The sequence below is a fragment of the Panthera onca genome, chromosome A2 (assembly GCF_046562875.1).
Source record: "Panthera onca isolate mPanOnc1 chromosome A2, mPanOnc1 haplotype 2, whole genome shotgun sequence".
NCBI classification, from domain to species: Eukaryota; Metazoa; Chordata; class Mammalia; order Carnivora; family Felidae; genus Panthera; species Panthera onca.
In genome coordinates, this window is record NC_138340.1 from 16885855 (window position 1) to 16893179 (window position 7325).

The 7325-nt window shown below is 49.0% G+C and overlaps 1 long non-coding RNA gene across 1 annotated transcript; it reads right to left on the bottom strand.

Annotated features, from left to right (window-relative positions):
- Positions 1 to 4105: 4105 nt before the first annotated feature.
- Positions 4106 to 7325, bottom strand: LOC132674013 (uncharacterized). Its single transcript, XR_009608345.3, has 3 exons — positions 6891 to 7325; positions 5247 to 5331; positions 4106 to 4369 (listed from the first exon to the last, which is right to left on the bottom strand). It is a non-coding gene; the product is annotated as an uncharacterized LOC132674013 (long non-coding RNA).

Consider the following 7325-nt stretch of genomic DNA (forward strand, 5'->3'; position numbering starts at 1 on the left):
TGAGCCACCCAGACACCCCAGGATTTATTTTTAATTAATAAGTACTGAACTTTTAATTATGGAGATAAAGCAGCAAACAAACCAATCAAGTTCCCTGCCTCTTGGAGCTTAACTTAGAAAGCTTCTCTTTCCATTTTGATTGGGCTCTAATTTGGCTGAATTTAACCTGCAAAAATCTAGAGCTTCCTCTAGAAGCTCCCTAAACTGGAATTTTTCAGATCAGAAAAGATTTGACTTCATGTCTGCTAGTGTAAAAGAGTGGGTAAAGGACACGGGATTTCAGATCCCAGGGAAGGCAGTACAAGAGGCCCGATTCCCAACATTACTATTGTTATTAGTTGCCAATAGTCTATAGAGAATTGCTTCATAAAGTGATTTTTATACCATCTTTAGGTTTCGTGTGAAGTGTATTCTGAGATTAATAAAATTAACTGAAGAGCTTTTCTGTCTTTTTCCTTGATTTTGAATTAAATAACTATTATATATAGATAGATGTGATTTTGTGTATATTTTACAGAAATACAGCTCTTCCTTGACTTACCATGGGGTTATGTCCTGATTAGCCCATAAACTGAAAATACTGTAAAATGATTTAATACACCGCCTAACCCACTGAGAATCTCAGCCTAGCCTGGCCTAGCTTGAACATGCTCAGGATACTTACGGTAGCCTGCAGTTGGGCAAAATCATCTAATATCAAGCGTATTTTATAACAAAGTATTAAATATTTCGTGTAATTTGGGGCACCTGGGTGGCTCAGTCAGTTAAGGACCTGACTTTGGCTCAGGTCATGATCTCCCAGTTTGTGAGTTCAAGCCCCGTGTTGGCCTCTGTGCTGACAGCTTGGAGCCTAGACCCTGCTTCTGATTTTGTGTCTCCCTCTCTGTCTGTCTGTCTCTCTCTTTCTCTCTCGGCCCCTTCCCACTTGCACTCTGTCTCTTCTCTCTCTCAAGAATAAACATTAACATTTTTTTAAAAAAATCCATGTAATTTATTGATTGCTGTACTGAAAGTGAAAAGCAGTGTGGCAGTATGGGTGCAGGATGATTGTGAGCATATGAATTGTTCACCCTGTGATCACACGGCTCCTACCACCGCCCAGCATCAGGAGAGAGGATCGTACTGCGTGTCGCCAGCCCAGGAAAAAATCCAAATTCAAAATTTGAAGTACAGTTTGTAGTAATGCGTGTCGCTTTGCATCATTGTCCAGGAAAATCATGAGTCAGACCATCGTTAAGTCAGGGACTGTCTGTATTAACAAAGTTTAAATAACTTTGGAATGATGTCCTTTTTAAAAAAAATATTTATTTATTTTGAGAGAGCACCTGAGCGAGTAGGGGAGGAGCAGAAAGAGAAAGAGAGAGAGAGAAAATCCCAAGCAGGCTCCATGCCCAGTGTGGAGCCTGATGCAGGGCTCAGTCTCATGACCTTGAGATCACAACCTGAGCTGATAATCAAGAGTCGGGTGCTCAATCGACTGAGCCACCCATGCGTCCCTAGAATGATGTCCTTTAAAGCCTTGCTACTCCAAGTGTGGTCCATTGGACCCAGCAGCACCTGAAAGCTACTGGCAAAAGCAGATTCCCGGGGCTCACCCAGGCCTACTGGACTGGAAGCTGTGTTTTAGGACAAGTCCTTGGAGGACCCTTGTGTGCACTGAGCAGCCCCCCTCTACAGCCTAAGTAAATCTCAGCTGTGGGCCATATTGTCCTGAAATTCTCATCACTTTTCCAGGCTCCGTCTGAGAAAACTGACCTTTCCACTTTTTCCCCGTCTGGGTCAAGGTTGATAATTCATATTTAGCTAGGAAATCGTTCACTTCCTCCAGCTTTTCATTCTCTGTGGCAGGGTAGTAAACAGTCATAAAGTAATGTTTATTATGTATGTATGTATGTATGTATGTATGTATGTATTTGTGTCTGTATTTATTGCAAATTCTCGAATTCCATCACTCTGGTCTCTGGGTATCTGTGGCTCTTCCCCTTTCATGTCACGTGAACTCACTTTGCCCTCTCTCCTCTTTATCAGGCTTACGAAACGCAAGCATCTTCCTTGGTATAACAGTGTCTTCAAATTCATTTTAACAGCTGCACAATATTCCATCTACTGGATATATGACATAAGTTACTTAACCATTCCCCTCTTGGGCACTCAGGCAATTCCCTATTTCCCAGTAGCATAAATAAACCTGCCTAAAGACCTCTACCCCCACCTTAGATAGTAGTTTAGCAATACATTCAGTTCTTATATGGCCACACGCCTGGATGCCACGTCCATTCTAGGAACTTACTGTCATCTCAGCGTTGTTTACCACAATTTCAGAACAAAACACATGGAAACGGCTTCTGTGTTCAGCAGCAGAAGTGATTTAAATCATATCTGCATTGGGTAGATAAAAAAATACGTTGGATCAGAAGCAACTGAATTGCTGATATGTTTACATGAGAATAAGCTGGTTATAAAATGGAGCATATACCATGAGGTCATTTTGTTTAAAAAATAAAACTCAGGGGGCACCTGGGTGGCTCAGTCGGTTGACCGCCAAACTTCGGTTCAGGTCATGATCTCACTGCTCATGAGTTCGAGCCCCGCGAAGGGCTTTGTGCTGACAGCTCAGAGCCTGGAGCCTGCTTCGGATTCTGTGTCTTCCTCTCTCTCTCTGCCCCACCCCTGCTCATGCTCTGTCTCTCAAGGATTAATAAACGTTAAAAAAATTAAAAAAAAAAAAAAAAGCTTCTCTCTCTCTCCCTCTGCCCCTCCTTCCCTCAAATTAAAAAAATAATAAAATCAAAATAAAAATTGAAAACATTTAAATAAATAAATAAATAAATATTAAATAAATAAATAAATAAAACTCAGCACCTGGGTGGCTCAGTCAGTTAAGTGTCTGACTCTTGGTTTCAGCTTGGGTCATGATCTCGTGGTTTGTAGGTTCAAGCCCCATGTCGGGCAGTGCAGAACCTGCTTGGGATTCTGTCTCTCCCTCTCTGCCTCTCCCCTGCTTGTGCACATGCTCGCTCTCTCTGTCTCTCAGTCTCTCTCTCTCTCAAAAATAAACATTAAAAAAAATAAAAAATATAAAACTCACATGTGCGTGTGTATATCTGCACATGTATGGAGTAAAATTTGATTCCTGCAGCCATTTAAATGTTGCCCTAGAGGTCTGTTCACCCATTGTGTTCCCACCCCCAAATCCAGTGAATGCTTCCTTCTTAATTTTGCTTCTGTGGCCCTGAAGGCTTTCAGAAGCTGCCAGGCCAAGAAACTGAGCAGTTTGGAGCCTCTGAGTTATCTCAGGGGCTGTGAGAGTGTAGCAGTGTAGCAGGCCCCCGCAGGGCCTGTGGCTGGTCCTATGGGCCCCCCTCTCCTGCAGGGTATAGCATGATGGGCCAGTTTCCCCAGGCCTTGTGTGATATGCTGTTGACCATCACAGATGGGCCTGGAGCCTCCTGGGAGAAGTTCCTCAGCCCAGTGTCCAGGGCCCAAGGGGCTGGGAGGACTGGAAGTATGCCCTTTCAGGAGCAGGGGGCCAGGCAGGGAAGTGGCATGCGGGTGTGAATGAGGTGCTCGTGCATTCTGTGGGGGCTGCAAGTGTTTGAAGTAGCCTCCAGCTGAACATCGTCTCCCCACTATGGGGAGAGGGTCTGAGGGGCTTATTTATCCTGCTCAGCCCAAACCTACCTATTTCCCAACCCCACCCAAGGCTCACCCCCTGCTCACTCCCTCTCCTCTCACCCACCAGTGGGTGCTATCCAGGATTTAGGTGGCAAGGGGGTTGGAGTGTGGGCTGCTGTTCAGTCAACCAATTTCCTGGACACGTTGTTTCCTCCCCAAGAGCTGTAGATGGTACCTGCAGCTTGCAAGGGAGTCCTGAGAAGACTGTATGGGAAGTGGCATTCATAATGCTAATGGCTAGTATTCTCATTCACAGAGAGGAGTCTTTGGCCTCCCTGGGACTGTTCCTAAAAAGTCCATTTCCCCAAGGAGCTGTGCACCATAGCCCCTCAGATGAGAGAGTTTCTCCTGGCTATTTCTGTAGTAATGACTCGAAGAAGCAGGGTAGTGAAAGAAGGAACGAGCCTATGTCCAGTGACCAAGCATTTATTGAGCCTTCGTCATGGTGTGCCAGGCCAGACACTGCTCTTAGGGAGGGATGCCCCAGTGACCAAAGCCAGGGGGTTGCTGGTAGACAAGGAGCAAGTCGTGAGAGACAGTGAGGAGCCAGGGATGACACTCAGGTTTCTGGATGAATGAAGTTGCCATTGGTTGGATTGGGATGGGCTGGAGGAAAGGCAGGTTTGGAAGGAAGATACTGAGTGTGTCGTACCCTGTGGACATCCATGGGAAGGAGGCAGTCTGCTACACAAGTCTGGGGTTCAGGGAGAGAGAAAGGAGGGGTATAAAGGTAGCATGAAGGAACCAATGGCAGTTGAAGAAGCTGGGGCAGATTACTCTGCTTTCCTGAATCTCCAGGCCAGCCCTCGGACAGCCTCCTTCTGCCCTCAGCCCGTTTCTCTCCTCCGTCCCTGACCTGACCTCAAGGAGTCTGGGTTCCCATGATGCACAGTGGAATTGCACCCAGGGCTGCCTCACTGGTCTCCTCCCCTCAAGTCCAGCTCGTCTCTAACACTTCATTCATTCACTCATTCAATCATTTATTTCAGAAACATTTGATTGAGCCTGTCTCCTGTGGTTCTCACCAGAGTGTGGACTGACCCCCTTGGAGGAACCTGGATATGTGAAGGGACATTTAATTGTCACAGTGACTGGGCAGGGTGCAGGGGCGCTCAGGGTCCTGCGTGAAAAGAATTGCCCTCCTGGCATTCCAGGGGCGCCTTGTTAGAAACTCATTCCACAGCCACCTGCAGCTGGCTCCAGAAGGCCTAGCTGTGAGTAGACACAGTGTTATCTGGCTGGCGACACAGGTAACGCCAGCTGGTTTGAGGATCATGAATGAGGAAAGAACACTTCTGCCTGGGGAAGAGCAGAGAGGCTTCCTGGAGGAGGTGACTTTGGAGCTGTGTCTTAAAGGGTGAGTAGGATTTATAGATGGGGTGGTGCAGGAATTCCAGGCAGAGAGAAGTAGGTGTGCAAAGGCAGAGGGATATGGGGAAATACAGGAAAGGGGCATGCATAGGGCAGCAGTGGAAAGTGGATGGGTGAGAAGAGGTCAAGGTGGGTTGCAGGGCCCCTCTTCCCTTCTCCAGCCCTAGAAATTCTGCAGGATGTTGGCCACAGTGTCATACTTGGCTTCCTGGTACGTGTAGCACAGGTGGCAGCTTGGAGCTCTCAGCTCCTGGAGTGGCTGCCCCAGAGGACCCAGCAGAATGCCTGGGGAGGCAGGTACAGGGAGCTGGAGAGGTGATGCTGGATAGTCAATCCCATCATCCTCACTGACCCCCTTTCCTGCCCTGCCTGTGACTCATCTCTCCCAAGGCAGGGGTAAAGAAACTGAGGCACTAGCAGCAAGCTAGGTGATAGGACTGGAGGAGGTCCCCAGTCAGCCCTTCCCCTGGGAACCCAAAGGGCCTGGCCAGGCCTGGGCTGTGAGACTTGTTTCTCCTCTGGCTGTTCCACTCAGTGGCCAGGAGGCCCCACCTCTGGTTCCCATTTTTCCAAACGTGGGATGCGAAGGAGGGTCAGTTTCCAAGGAGTCTTGGGTCCAGAGCTCAGGGCCAGAGCACAGGCATTGTCCTGAGAACCGGGAAGCCAGGACCACCAGTGTCTCCCCACCTCACCACCTCCCAAACCTTGGGCAGTCATCTCCTCCCCTCACCTTCTCAAGACAACTTGCCTTGAGAAGACTTTGATGAGTCTTTTCATTTCCCAGATGAGGAAACTGAGGCCCCACTGTGCTGAAGTCAATGGCCTCAGTGGTGGCCCCTCAGTGGTCTGACAGTGACCTGGCAGAAAGTCACCAGCGATGGGAACTAATCACAGGGAGGCTGGAGGAGGAAGAGGGGTGGGTGGAGGCGTGGGAAGAGTAGGGGGGGAATGGAGAGAGGTAGGGAAGTTGGAGGGGAGATGGGGGGGCGGTGGGAAGGACTGGGGGAGGAGGCAGGGGAGATGGGGAGTGGGAGCTACTGGGGGAGGAGGCGGGGAGGGGGGTAGAAGGGGGCGGGACGGGTGTAGAGGCGTGGAGGAGGCGGGGCCCATCTCTGCTCCCTCCGCGGAGGCGCCGGCAGCAGGAGGGCGAGGAGGCTGGTTGGTCCCTGCTGCGGGAGCGAGCACACGGACGGGATCCCCGTGGGAGCCCGCCTGCTGCACGACCCTCCGCGGCCCTACTCGAACCCTACTCGAACCCTCCTCGAACCAGGGATGCAGACAGAGGATGACCCCGAGCCGGGCCCACAGTGGAGGCGTGCACTAAATAAAGGACGTTCAGTAAGTGATTAAATGGGAAAAGGCCTCCATAAATTAGCATGCCCGGAGGAGGCCATATTTGTGGAAAATAGAAGTGTGTACAATAGAAAAGATACAGAGGACGATACACTAACGGTTAATGTCGGTCCCTGGGTAGTGGGGTTGCAGGAGATTTAAAATTTTATTCTGGGTCTCCACATTTTGTTCATTCCCTATAATAAAACGTCATTTTCCTAATTCTATAAAAACGATGATCTCTGGGTGGATTTTGGTCCTGATTTGTTCTCTTTTTTATATTTAGTCATTTTTTAAAGCATGCGTTGCTTCTTTAATAAGGATTGATAATCATTTATAAGAAGAAAAAGCAATAAGGGAAAAACAGGTTTTTAAAAAGTCCAACCTCACATGGCCAGGTTGAGGTGGGTGGAGGCAGACACACAGCGAGCGCCCTTGAGGTGGGAGAGTGGACAGGACTCTCTTCCACTGCCTGGGGCTGGGAAATCACCCCACCCTCCCTGAAGGCACACCTTCTCTTTTCTCCTGAAGTTGAAGTGGGTGGTGGTGTTGGGATTCCAAAGAAGCAGGAGGAAACTGGTGATCAGATTTCCCTTTTCAGATGACAGAACAAAAGCACAGTTACACGTCGGAAGGGGCTCAGCCAAGGTGTCTGCACTTCCCACCAAAACCTCTTAAAGGGGCCTCCTAAGTGGCCTCCACGGAGATCTAGTGTGTGGGGGGCTTTCAGGAACTAGCTACAGGATGCCACTGCATAGCTGCATACGACCTTGAGGGGTCACTTCCTGGCTTTGCCCCTCAATTTCCACTTCTGTGACGTAAGAATACCTGCCTTGCATATTCAGCTGCGGGAGAAGGGCGATAGGGCTGGCACCGGACACCGGAAGTCCCCCACCCCCACCCCCGTGTGAGGCTCTAGAGAGACCAGTTCAATTCTCGTCTGTCCT